Consider the following 12,322-nt stretch of genomic DNA (forward strand, 5'->3'; position numbering starts at 1 on the left):
ATAATAGTTTATATTTTTTAACAATCTGAGAGGCGACTTTTGGTAGTTAGGGATATCGATAATTAAAAGCAGTGAAACTAGATGTAAACTCAGTCGATACATCTATGCAGAGGCTGTGGTGGTGGATATTAACAGTTACAAAACTACAATTCCTGGATGAGTTTTAGAGTAAATCACAGTAAATCTATGACTGCTAGGTTGTGCTATGGGAAATAAAGCTCTGTTGATAGGGCTTGGATTGTTCTGTGTGTTTATTTTATCTGGTCTGATTATTTTATCAACCAGGGTTACATACATTCATGCTGGTCACTGTGGCAGCAGCTGCCATTTAAAGCCATCTAAGCGCAGCACAGATGTTAAGTCTCTTCCTAAGAAAGAAGCGGGAAACTCAGAAATAGGGTTTGTCCAAGGTCACACCATATGACAACAGCAGCAGAGAAAACAGAAAACCTCCAAGCCTTGACTCTCACTCTCCTGGCAAAAGTGTAGTATTGTCAACAAAAGATACTGCTGCAAACCTTTCTCCTCCAGCCTTCCTCAGCCACCAACAGCTCTTTTACCAGTTACGGTACTCGTCCAACTCTGCAAGGGTCAGTGACGATAATTTGAGCATGCCGAGTGTTTGGCTCGGGGCCTGAGCAGTTTTTCTGGTGAATTAGAAGATGGGGTGCATTTTGGAATTTTTTTTTAATGCTTTGCATGTGTCTCATGGAAAACGTGCTTTCTAATAACAGTTCTTATGCTATCAGCCTGTTTTTTTTCTGCATTTCACTCTCTTTCCCACTTCTATTACTGTGAATATTTTACAGGAAAGCTGTTAACTGATTATTGTCAGTTCCAGTACTCAGTGAAATTGCAGTTTGTGCTGGTATTTTAAAATCAGGCTTCTAGCTTCAACAGGCCAATCCTGGGAAACACCAAGTATCCTCAACACTTATTAAACCAACAAAATTCTGGGTTCTCAGCACATTATAAGGCCTCCTCTGAAGGATATCCAAGAAAAGTATATGAATTTCTAAATAGCAAATGTCCCAGTTTTGTTCAAAAGCTACTTGTGAACCAAAAAGAGTCAAAAAAAATTAATCTATTTCTCAAACTACGTTTAAAAAATTCTGAGATGTCAGTACTTCTTAAAAATTGCATGTAACACTTGAAACAAGTAATCACCACTAAGGCTTTGATTTATTTTTACAGGTTTTTTTTTTCCCCTTATGACTTATACATTTTGTAGACACTCCTTTTTGGTATTTATTCAGCATATATTCACCAGCACTCTTCTTGATATCATTATCATTAGCTTTAAGATAGGTAATTTTATTAAAGAGAAAAGATATTTCATCATGGTAACAGCACTTAATTTTGTCTTATTCTTACCAGTTTTCTCCTGTGCGTTACTCACATACACAAGGTTCAAAATATTTGTGAGATGACCTCATATTTTTTGTTGTTGTTTCCTTTTGAGCTTTTCCTTGCTGAGAGGATGTGTGTCACTTGCATTTTGAAGCGAACGCTGGTAAATACAGCCACTTCTTGAAAAGATCACTGCTATCATTTGAGCACGACTTTTCCATAAATATGCAAGTGGGAAGAAAACTATGAAGACTTCTTGGGTGAGCTACCCACAGAATCAGTCTTATCCCAATCACAGTATAATGCTGGTTCTGGATCCTTCTTCGCAGCACACTACCTATCTCAGCACTGTACATGACTCTGGGGTCCAAAGAAGGGTAATTGTATTGTAAGACTTTTTAATTCCCTAACTTACTTCAGCTGTTATCAGCAGCTGGTTACTTCAGCTAGCTGATATGCCTTGGTGTCTTGTAAACATTCTCTCTAGTATTGTGCATTACTCATAGTTTGAAAATCACTTTGACTCCTGTAACATAATTATGTTAATGTCAAATGAGTCACAGAGAAACAGAAAACCTGCATCAGAGCTGCACCTAAGCGCCAGTTTCTGAATGCTCTTGTTGGCACAGCAGAAGTAGGTTAGGGGGTTTAGGGGGGAAAAAACAACTTTCATTTAATGAGTCATGTGATATAATGATAATGACTCATAAGGAAGCTTGCGTGACAATCAAATTCAGATTCACTGGAACATAAAATTGTTAAGAGAACAGACTACCTGATTATTTATATCAGAGTGAGAATGAAAAATACTGAATTTTAAAGAATGACTTTCCCAGGAAAACTTTGCAGATACCTTTTGCATGTAAACAGCTTTTGGCATTATTTAGTTCAAACTCTGAAAGGGACTAATTTAAACTGACATCCTAATTAGATTACATTTCAGAGTCAATCACCTCCAATGTTTTATTAATTTTACCTCTTTCTTGTTTAGTTGATACAAGAGATCATTAAGGAAAAAAAATTTAGCTCACTTTTTTTGATCATCAGTGCAAAAAGCTGGAAGCTCTTCAACAAGGCAAAAGTTCTTGCAACATATTTTATCCTAACTTAAAGCAGTTGAAAGGATAATAAGGGTAGAACTTGTTCCGGAATTAAAAGAGAGGGGAACATCTGTGGCACACTGGCTGTCTCAATGCTAAACAGTGGCATTTTTTTCTATAATATACAAAGGCTAGTTACTGTGGCATTTGCCTACCAGGATTTTACATGCTCAAACATATATCAATATCCACACATACCAGCCTGATGAATAAGATATACCATCTGAATGTAAACAAAGGCATTTGTTTCAGATGGTAGAATTTTTTTTTCCTTAGAACAGAAGAGTTTTAGTGTTTTAATAGATCCCACAGTCCTATTACAGCAAAAAAAAACAAGCTAAAAACTAGATAACAGGCAAAAAAACAAGATGAAAATCATACCCTGGTAACTTAAATGTAGGAAAAAATTCACACAGGGCAACATATCAAAAATATCTGTTTATAAATAAGCACATTTACATTAACATATACAGAAAATTGTGAGAGAAGACTTACATTTCTCTAAGAGCTACATCTCTTTCTGAGCACTTCCCCTTCATCTGCTGACTTCCCATCTCATTCCTTTTGATTTTCTGTCCACTTTTCTAGAAACTCAGTTAAATTAAATCTCACATGCCCCATAAGAAACCAACTGTTGTTACTAAATTGAGTGGGAATATAAGGTCATGTCATAGGTGACTAAGTACACCCTAGATTTCTCTACGAGCCATGATCTAAATATGATGCCACAGCATCATCTCGACCTTAGAGTGAGGGGCTTTATTTCAGAGCACATCTCCAGTCCAGAGATAACCTACTATGGACAACACCTACAGTTCAAAGCCCTCTGCACTCTGCTGAGCTGTATTGGTTTGTATTTGAATTATTACAGTCTTCCGCATGGTAGAAGTAATTTAATTAATCACTTATACAGCCTGTATTGTAGTATTTGGCATTTCCAGATTTCAATTATGAAATAAGTGGAAAACAAAAGACTTCTTCCTTTGTAAATTAATCTAATTTTCTCCGTGATTTATTTATATTTTTAATTTACCCAATACGGACAGACATATATTCTCACTGTGTGATGCTCATTTAGCTGGGAAGTTCTTTAGGGAAGAACTTAAAAGATTTCTCTTCTGTCTCTACCTGTGTTTGTAACACACGGCAGAGTGGGGTTTCTGGCTGCAGACCTAGACCTTTGGGCACCATGGGGAATAAAATGTAAAAAGAAAGTAAATAAATAAATATACGGTTAATAAATAAATGATTAAAATAAGGAAACTGCTCTGCTAGACATCAAAGTGAGTAGCGTAACAAACGACATGATGTATCTGTCTTCTCTTTGTCCACGAGGCTGTTCAAGGGGGACGGGGAGGAGAAAGCCTCAGGTGAAACCTGAGGTTACTACCAAAGCGCTGGCGCTGATCGCGACCCCTGGGAAGCGGACGAGCCGAGAGAGGCCGGACGCGGCCCTTCTCCCTGCGTTAGCGGCCCGAGGCCCCGCAGGACGTTTTCCTCCGCTCATCGGCGAAGAGCGGAGCTTGCCGCCGACGCCGCTCGCCCGTTGCCGCCGGGCGCGCCCCCTGCGCGTCACGGCCGTTTGAACCGAAAAGAGCGGTTTGGCGCCGCGCCGCGCCCCCCCCCCCGCCACCTGCCCCTGCCCGTCACCGCCGCGCCGCGCCGCCCCGCCCCGCCCCTGCCCCGCTCCCCGCCCGCGCCGCAGCTCCGCCGGCGGGACGCTGCCCCTTTAAGGAAGCGAAACCCCAGCGCGCATTCCAGTTTCCTCCCCCCGCGTGGACGCGTCATCGTTCCGGGAAGCGGGTGACGTCATCCCGTCCTCCCGCGGCGGCGGAGGGGCGGGGACCTGAAACAAAAGAATAAAAATAGAACGCGAGGGGCGGGGAGTACGGTGGCCGGCGAGCGCTGCTACAGGCTCCTTGGCCGTGACGACAGCGCTGAGGGGTAGCCCCCGCTGCCTAAGGCGGCTCTGTGCGCAGCACCGTCGCCCAGTGCGCATGCGCGCCGGGCGGGCCCTGCTATTTATAGGCACTCCCGGCAGGCGGGCGGGGGTGAGGGGTGACGTAATGCGGCGAGCCGCAGCGCAGGGCGCGCAGGTCGGGGGGGGGGGTGCGTGCCACGTCACGTGCCCCGTCACGTGCCCCGCCGTGTTGACAGCGGCTGCCGGCGGTTGCCTAGCGACCGGGCCGGGCGCAGCGGGGGCCCGGGGGCTCCCCCCCACCCCACCCCGGCCGCGGCGCTCGGGCCGGTGGACAGAGGTGAGGGGCCGTGGGGGCGGGCGGGAGGCCGGGCCGCGCCGGGCCCGCAGCGGGGCCCTGCTCTCGGGCAGCCCGGCCATCGCCGCGGGGCGGGGAGCGGCTGGGGTGCGGGTTTCTGCTCGTAGTCATGCTTCTGAGTCATGAGGGTCGGCAGCTCCGGCTTAATTCGCAGCTCTCTAAACAGAGGGAGGCTTCGTTAAATGCCATCGTTTTTTCTTTATTTGGCATCAGCAAGAGAGTCTTGCGGCATTGCTTAACCTCCTTTTGTGGGATATTATGTAGAAAAAATAACAGCTATACTGAGAGCAAAAGCAACCAGCAGTCCAAGGTACTCTTATTTCAGTGCTGCGTTCGTAATTGTATGAGCGAAGGAAAACACTTTATTGCTTGGGGGGGGAGGGAGAGGTGTGCTGTTGGGCTCTAGTTTCTACACCCACTAGACCATAACAATCCTCGCAATTAGTTATTACACAACTCTCACGTCGGGGGTGCTGTTTATGTTACAGCCTTTCTCTCGATGATAGCAATGAAAGCACTGGCTTATCCAGAATCTGGTAAGGATGCTGTTTCATTTCTAATCCGGTTGCCAAGCCCATCTCTGAACCGTTCCATTCAATATGGCCCTGAGGATGGTCTGTAGCATTTGTGGCTGCTGTCTTTTGGGGACAGAGCTAAGCATAGGAGTGTTTACATTCCTCTGCAGGAGCTGGGCTTGGCTCTTTTGCCTTTCATTCCAAAAGCTGGATCATCCTACATCAAAAAAAAGTTGTATTATAATTATTTTGTTTGAAGGGCTCTTGTGCAAACTATTTCTAGTAGTATCTGGTTGACAGGACTTGGCCACTTGACTTTATAATTCTCTGTTTATCAAAATCTGGTATTACAAAGATACTGGGTTTTTTTGATCCTTTCTGCATGTAGCTTTTGGAAGAGACTGTGCCTAGAAGCCAATAACTATACATCTTCCAAAGCCGTTTCTTTCAAAAGACAAACCAGGCAGCAGATAGATCTTTAGTTTGGGGTAACAAATATGCCATGCCATATGAAACAAGGAGCTCGAACCATATGCCTCAGCAGGTAGTTTTTGGTCTGTTTGTGACTGAGAGAAAAATGAGCAGGTAGAAGACACAAAGATTATCCAGGAGTTATGCAATAAGCACCAAATACAGGTTTCTTTCATGCTGTGAAATAGGTTAAAAACTGCCTGAAAGCAAAATATGTGTTCCAACTTCTGTTCCCATAGAGCTGATGTGTCCATATCAGCATGCGCAAGCTCTTGGAGTCATCTTTTTTTGTATTTGAAAAATAAAGGATTTGAACTATATCTAAGCCAGAACATGACATTATTTTCTTTCTGCATTTTAACAGAGTAGTTCATTTGAGATTATTTTCAAGTTTCTCAAAAGAGAATCTGCACTAATTGTACATCTCTGGCTGTCATGTACTATACTATACTAGAACCACTGTGGAAAGTAGTTAAATAATTATGTTATCCTGGAAAAAGTATTATGCTTGGAAATGACGTTTTCCTAGAACATTCTTTTTGCCCTTCATAGCTTTAAAGTAGTTCCCACAGCCTTACCGCTGGAAGCAACCTTCCTGGAAGTCAGAGAGTGCCAAATAGAATGAGATTATGTGCAAATCTTGCATAATAAATGCCCTCTACAGCAGAACTATCAAGATACGTGGATGCTCCTCGGTCAAGTCTGAAAAAGTGATATACTTACTCAATGTACTGAATGTCCTCATGGAAAACACTGGGATGAACCCAAACAACTACCAGGAATTAGAGCCAATGCTGACAAGCTGAAGGACAGAAATGCCAGCTCAGCAGTTGGAGAACACTTGCAGAAAGCAATTGAAGTAGACCTACAGAGAGCCTCCAAAACACAAGCCCAGAAGCTCTACATGTATGTAAACTTCAGTGGACACTAAAAAGTGTGGCTTCAACAGAAACATTAATTTGGTACTTAATTCTGTCTTTCTTCCTCCTGTTAGCCCTTTGCTGTCCCGCAGACAGTAAGAACCATTCTTCAAGTTCCATAAGGATTAAGGCCCCTGCTCACTTTTCAGTGCTAACCACCTTTTTCTCTAAAAACATCTACCTTTTAAACATAGTCAAGGTATTTTAATTCTTATGAGAATGCTTCTTCGTAGTTTGTACTAAGCTTGAAATTTGCTTCTCTCATCTTAGACCTGAGGGGGAGTTCACATACATTTAACAACTTACATCTGTTTGTCCAATGAAAAAAAACCATTTTCTACAATCTTTGCCTCCTATATGGGGAATCCATATTCAGAACAGACTAGAAAGTTTCTGGTGGAAGTTAAGAAAGTGATGTGTATTTTCTGACTCAACAGGGCTCTTTGTTTTTAAGCAGTAGGAATAAAGAGAATCTTGAATTTCCTTTAATTATAAGCCTGAGGGTAGAGGGAGAGGAGGAGTGATTTCTGTTTCTCAGTATATTTGTGAATCAGTTCTGCCTGAAGGAGTTGCTGTTTTGTTGCTATGTTATAATTGCAACTTTCCTGTGGCTATAAAGGAGATTTGGCTCTGTGACACTTCTAATTTGTTTCTCTTCCCTTTTCTGTGGGAGCTCTCCAAAAAGGTAAACGTGAGTTATGTTTGTGACTTAAACATTCTGCTTCCTGTTTCTCTCTTTCACAGTCATAAGCTAAGGAGTTCCTTCCACTGAGAACCAGAGTTGCATGTCAAGTCAGTTCTTGCAGTTTGGCTTTTTCATTTTAGAGAAAACATGATGCATTTGAAATGTATTTGAAATACCGTTTTCTCATTAGATCGTTAGGTCATGCAAGGTGGAGTATGGCAGTTACCCTTAAAGCTATTTATTACACTGTGGTTGTGAATTAAATGAGGAAAGATGTGATTCAAGAAAGGACATGATAAGAATTTTTGTAAAAGTGAAGGCAGTCTGGATGGTGAAGGTATATGAGAACATTAATGTGGAGAAAAAGGTTTACAAATCCCTCAATGTGTACACTTCTGCCATTATTTATGAACACTCCTTGGTCAAGCATAGACACTGAGTCAGTATTCTGTAACCTTTTTCATCATGGGAGTCTCCTGTTTTTCCAGCTGTACCAAAGTCTAGAATTCATGACTTTATGAGAAATGAAGAAATGATTTTATTAGGTGATAATCTCTTGTCTCCAAGCAAGAATTACCAGTGATCCTGCGCATTTTTCTTTTCAGGTAGGAAAGAGTAGTTAAGATGTGAGCAAGAGACTTAGGGAATAAAGTCTACCACAGTGTGCTTTAGGTAAGTCATTTGATGCTTTCTGACAAATGAGAGAGATGATGTTTTTTACCTCATAGTAGTGTGATGAGCATAACATTAACAATGTTTATCGTGTAAACACCTAAGATAAATAGAGATTGCACGTTGAAGGACTTAACTGTTTCTTTTGACCTCTTACTATTTTCTGCAGAGTGCTTCATACTGCAAGATCTGTATGAACTGAGACAATACAGCTATTCATAGAATCTGCTGTAGTCTAATAGTCTCACAAATCAATTTACTCCACTTGTAAGATTTATTTGCTATGTTACTGGAAATTCGAATAACTAATCAAAAGTCCCTTTTAAACTTCTGTCTTCAAATCTTGGTGAGATTTCGAAGTATTCAGCTCTGTCAGATTTTGTCATAGCTACCTGTGAATTGAAGTTATCATACCTCCATAATTAACATTAAAAACTGTATCCTAAAATATATATCTATTATATATATCTATATGATTTCCATTTTCTCATCTAGTCCATTCACAGGGTCAGTTTAGGATTGTTACCTGGTAGTATTTATTGAGACAGAATGAATTACAGAATTATGCACTTTTTGTTGCTGCTGCGGTTTTCCAATAACATAACTTGAAAGTTTACATTAAATGTGACTCACAAGTTCAGAAACAGATTAACGCCTTACTGCTGCATTCTTCGTTCTAATCCTTCCTCCCCCTGCCCCCCAAAATCAAAGTTTCCAAGACTAAAGTCAAAACGATTCACAGAAATCCTGCTGATGCAGCTCATGCTTTTCAAAACTTTTGTTCTTTTCTGTTTGTTTCTTCCAGAACTTCCTGTGTCACTTCCTTCATGTCCACTGGACCTTTTTTGTTTGCTCTGACATGATATTTGCCTTTATTTAATATTGCTAGTGGTCTGGTAGGATGTGGCACTCTGGTTTTCGATCTTTATTCAAAAATGTGGATAACTTTATTCAGTTCATACAGAAACAAATGCAGCATACTGTAAATCATAATGAGGAATGTTTTGCAAAACAGAAACAGTTGTATAAAGAATTGAAAAGCAAACAAAAGACACTGTTCTCCCCAAGGGCTTCTGTTTTTGTAACTTTAGATTCAGACCTTCTTTGGAACTTGGTCTGACTCTCTTGCTTCTGAATGCCTTATTAAATGTGAAAAGTAGAAAATGGACTCAGATCATGGCTACCTTTTTGAAATTTAGATGATCAACAGGGCACTGTGTACTGTGAAACAATTATCTGCAGTGAGTGCAGTGCTTAAAAGAAATCCTTAATCTATTGTTCATTCAGTTGAATACATAGCACAAACAAAACAATGCTTGAACGTATGTGTCAAGACAATATATTTAAACATTATCAGCAGGAATGCATCGTACAAATGCTGGAGGAGAGAATTGCTGCTTTGTGGGAATTTCATCTTTCATTTTTTGGCTTTTCTGCATGTTAGTCTTACACAATATTATTTTTAATTCATGATTCTGAAAGGGTATCTTCTTTCTGCCCTACATGTAAAAGTAATATAAATAAGATAAAGCATTTTCCAAAGTCAGGGGTGATCCTGTCCCTGTTGAACTTAATGGCAGAGCTCTCGCTGACTTGAGTGATGCAGAGCCTGGTGTATAGGTTCTTGCGGTGGGGGAGTTTGTTTGTTCTTGGTTTCCTTTCTTCAAAGGGATTGATGTGTGACCAAAAGCCACAGGTTTGGCTCCTAAAACACACAAGCTACACAATGTTAAGAGTGAAATTTGTTTTAAAATTTGTTTGATTCTCTTTCAGTAACTACTTTTAAGATTGTTTAAATATACTGATTTTGTTTGTAGTTTAATTGTTTTTTTCTTCTTAGTACCCCTTAGGCAAATTGTATTTCTGGACATTGGTTTGAGTTTGAACTCAAATATCCTCTCATCTATGTTGTTGTAAGCGGGGTCTTCTAAGGCTTTCTAATTACCTTTTGTCTAACTTTGCATACTTTCTGGGACTTTTCCCAGAAAAGCTTGCTTCTTCCCTCCTCCCATTAAAATCACTAATTTACTTTTGAAAATGCATTTCAGGGGTACAACATACCCAATTATAAATGGATTTTTTTAAAAAACTTTTTAATTTGCTTTATACTACAAATAATAAAATGTTTTTTAGGGATTGACTTGTATATTTGACTGTTATTCAAGTTTATTCTGAAACAACTAATTTTGATTTCATTTTTGCTTAATCTATCATTGTTTTATTAACTTTTCAGAAAAATGAATTGCAAGAATCCTTCATGATTGTGTATGTCCTAAAAGCCCTCTGTAATCTGGAAAAATAATAATTTTTAGTCTTTGTGCTAGAGTGAACACACTACTTACAAATAAGTCTGGTTTTGCTTTAACTTCAGTAGTTCAAATTAGTTTTCATAACTGTGATTACAGTGTAGTATGCTGCCTTCCTCACAGGCAGTTACTCCATCTTCAGTGCAGTCTTCATGAGTGCTTGACAATGTAGATAAAGAAATCCACTTTTTATTCTTTTGCTGTTTCGTAATTGCTATACACTTTTTTGTTTCGTAATTGCTATTCTACTTAAATGCTAAGTTATTTAGCACTGAAAAGAGGCAGACTCTTCAGCTATTGAAAATGAGAGTGCATCTGTAATAAAGGTTATTATGATTCATTTTTGTACTTGTTGTCAGTCCTTTGAAAATACAGTTTCAAATCTAAAAAGACACATGCTTGTTTTTTTAATGATCCATTAGAATGTGTTCCTATGGCACTGAGATCAGTGATAACAAGATGAGGTGAACACTGATGATTGAAGGTAAGATTTTTAAGTCTCCTGAGAGTCTTTTGTTGTTAGTGGATAATACCTTGCACCTAATAAAGTAGGAACTACCACTTATTTCAGAAGGAATTAGAGGGGGCTAAATTTGCTGAAAAGGTCTGCTTTCACTCAGACTTGGAATATGTGGGTTATTTGTTGACATGTGTATTTAAACCAAACTGATGTGAATACAAAACAGATGTTTGTTGAGAATGTTTTTTATAATGCATTTGAACCATAAAGACTAGGTGGCACATTTTTTTAATCAGTATTTCTGATTTTTGAGGAAATGTGTATTCTAATAGATACAGTACTCTAAATGATATTTTTATTTTGCAGATTCTTATTCAGTTACAAAATACAGCAATTTTGTAAAACATTGTGCTGCAATAAAAATCTAGATACAAAATAGAATGACCATCTGTATAAAAGAATACAAGTCACGTTGACCTAAAGCTAGTAAGTACTCTGTATTTTTAAATAATTTTCAGAAACAATTTTTAAAGACTGGGTTAAATCTTAATTTCCATATCCCTTCTCACTGAGCGCATGAGAGGCCATCAACAAGTAACTGATGACTTTTAACAAGGAATCTAGTACTGGGAAACACTTCAGTATTAACTGTATTTACCTCACATAGTTGCATTATTTTAGGGGGATGTGACTATTTTAACACTTCTACTGTCCTGTTCATTCTCTTCTTGTGAACCCTCCAAGAGTGAAAGTGGAGATAATACGTGTTCCCTAATCTTACAGTCTCTCTTCTCCCCTCATAAAAGTTCTCCATAAGGTTGAGGAAGAGGTACGACAGTGCTGTTTCGAAGGTGGTCCCCTCAATACTAGAGTGGGAAAGCTGCATCCAGGTGGCTTTTGCAGGCACAGATCTGGGACACTATCCTGTAATTGGAACTCATTAGCACCATAGGTGTTGGTTTACACTATTTCTGGTAAAAAGAGTAAGGGAAGTTACTCGGAATTGTTCTTACCATTTTTTTTCACTTCACATTTCTCAAACTTGAGCTTGACAGTTTCTCTTTTATTATAATGCTCTAGCATTTATAATAAGCATGTTACTGTGCTGGTACTCCTACCAAAAACAAAAAAGCCCTGAAATTTGGATGATTAATTACTATAAACTGTCCCTTTAAATTGTTGTGATGTTAACTCCTGATTCACTTAGTCGATGGGAGTTTTACTATTAATTTGCTTGGGAAGAGGACTCCTTCTCAATCTTTACCTGGTTCTTGTAAATACTTAGATCTGTAATAGTCAGAGCATTTAGTTCTCACAGTATTGTGTTATAAACTTAAAACAGAACACAGTAAATTCAAAGATAAGAGTCACACATAAAGGGAGAAATATTTTCCACCCTTTCTGCACAGTTTCCTTTTGTTCCCACTGTATGGTATAATATGTAGAGAATGCACTGAAAGCCACTTGTGTCCTTTTTGGTATCTTCAGATACCTTTTCTCCAAAGCCTAGTGGTTTACAAGACAGTCTTACAAATCTGGCAGTGGGGATGAACTTGAGGTTTTGTGA

General features: G+C 39.7%; 1 long non-coding RNA gene across 5 annotated transcripts in view; it reads left to right on the top strand.

Annotated features, from left to right (window-relative positions):
• The first annotated feature begins 4,588 nt into the window (after positions 1-4,588).
• The window catches only part of LOC106490488 (uncharacterized), a 54,666-nt gene continuing 46,932 nt past the window's right edge, over positions 4,589-12,322 (top strand). For 2 of the 5 annotated variants that reach the window (XR_010883685.1, XR_010883682.1), the window contains exons 1-4: positions 6,269-6,674; positions 7,923-7,989; positions 10,718-10,779; positions 11,122-11,241. This is a non-coding gene — a long non-coding RNA (uncharacterized lncRNA). Of the gene's footprint in view, positions 4,709-5,214; positions 5,263-6,268; positions 6,675-7,922; positions 7,990-10,717; positions 10,780-11,121; positions 11,242-12,322 lie in introns of those variants that run through there. The other 3 variants (XR_010883684.1, XR_010883683.1, XR_001293620.2) reach the window with 3 other exon arrangements.

Source organism: Apteryx mantelli, chromosome 3 (genome assembly GCF_036417845.1).
Source record: "Apteryx mantelli isolate bAptMan1 chromosome 3, bAptMan1.hap1, whole genome shotgun sequence".
Lineage (NCBI taxonomy): Eukaryota > Metazoa > Chordata > Aves > Apterygiformes > Apterygidae > Apteryx > Apteryx mantelli.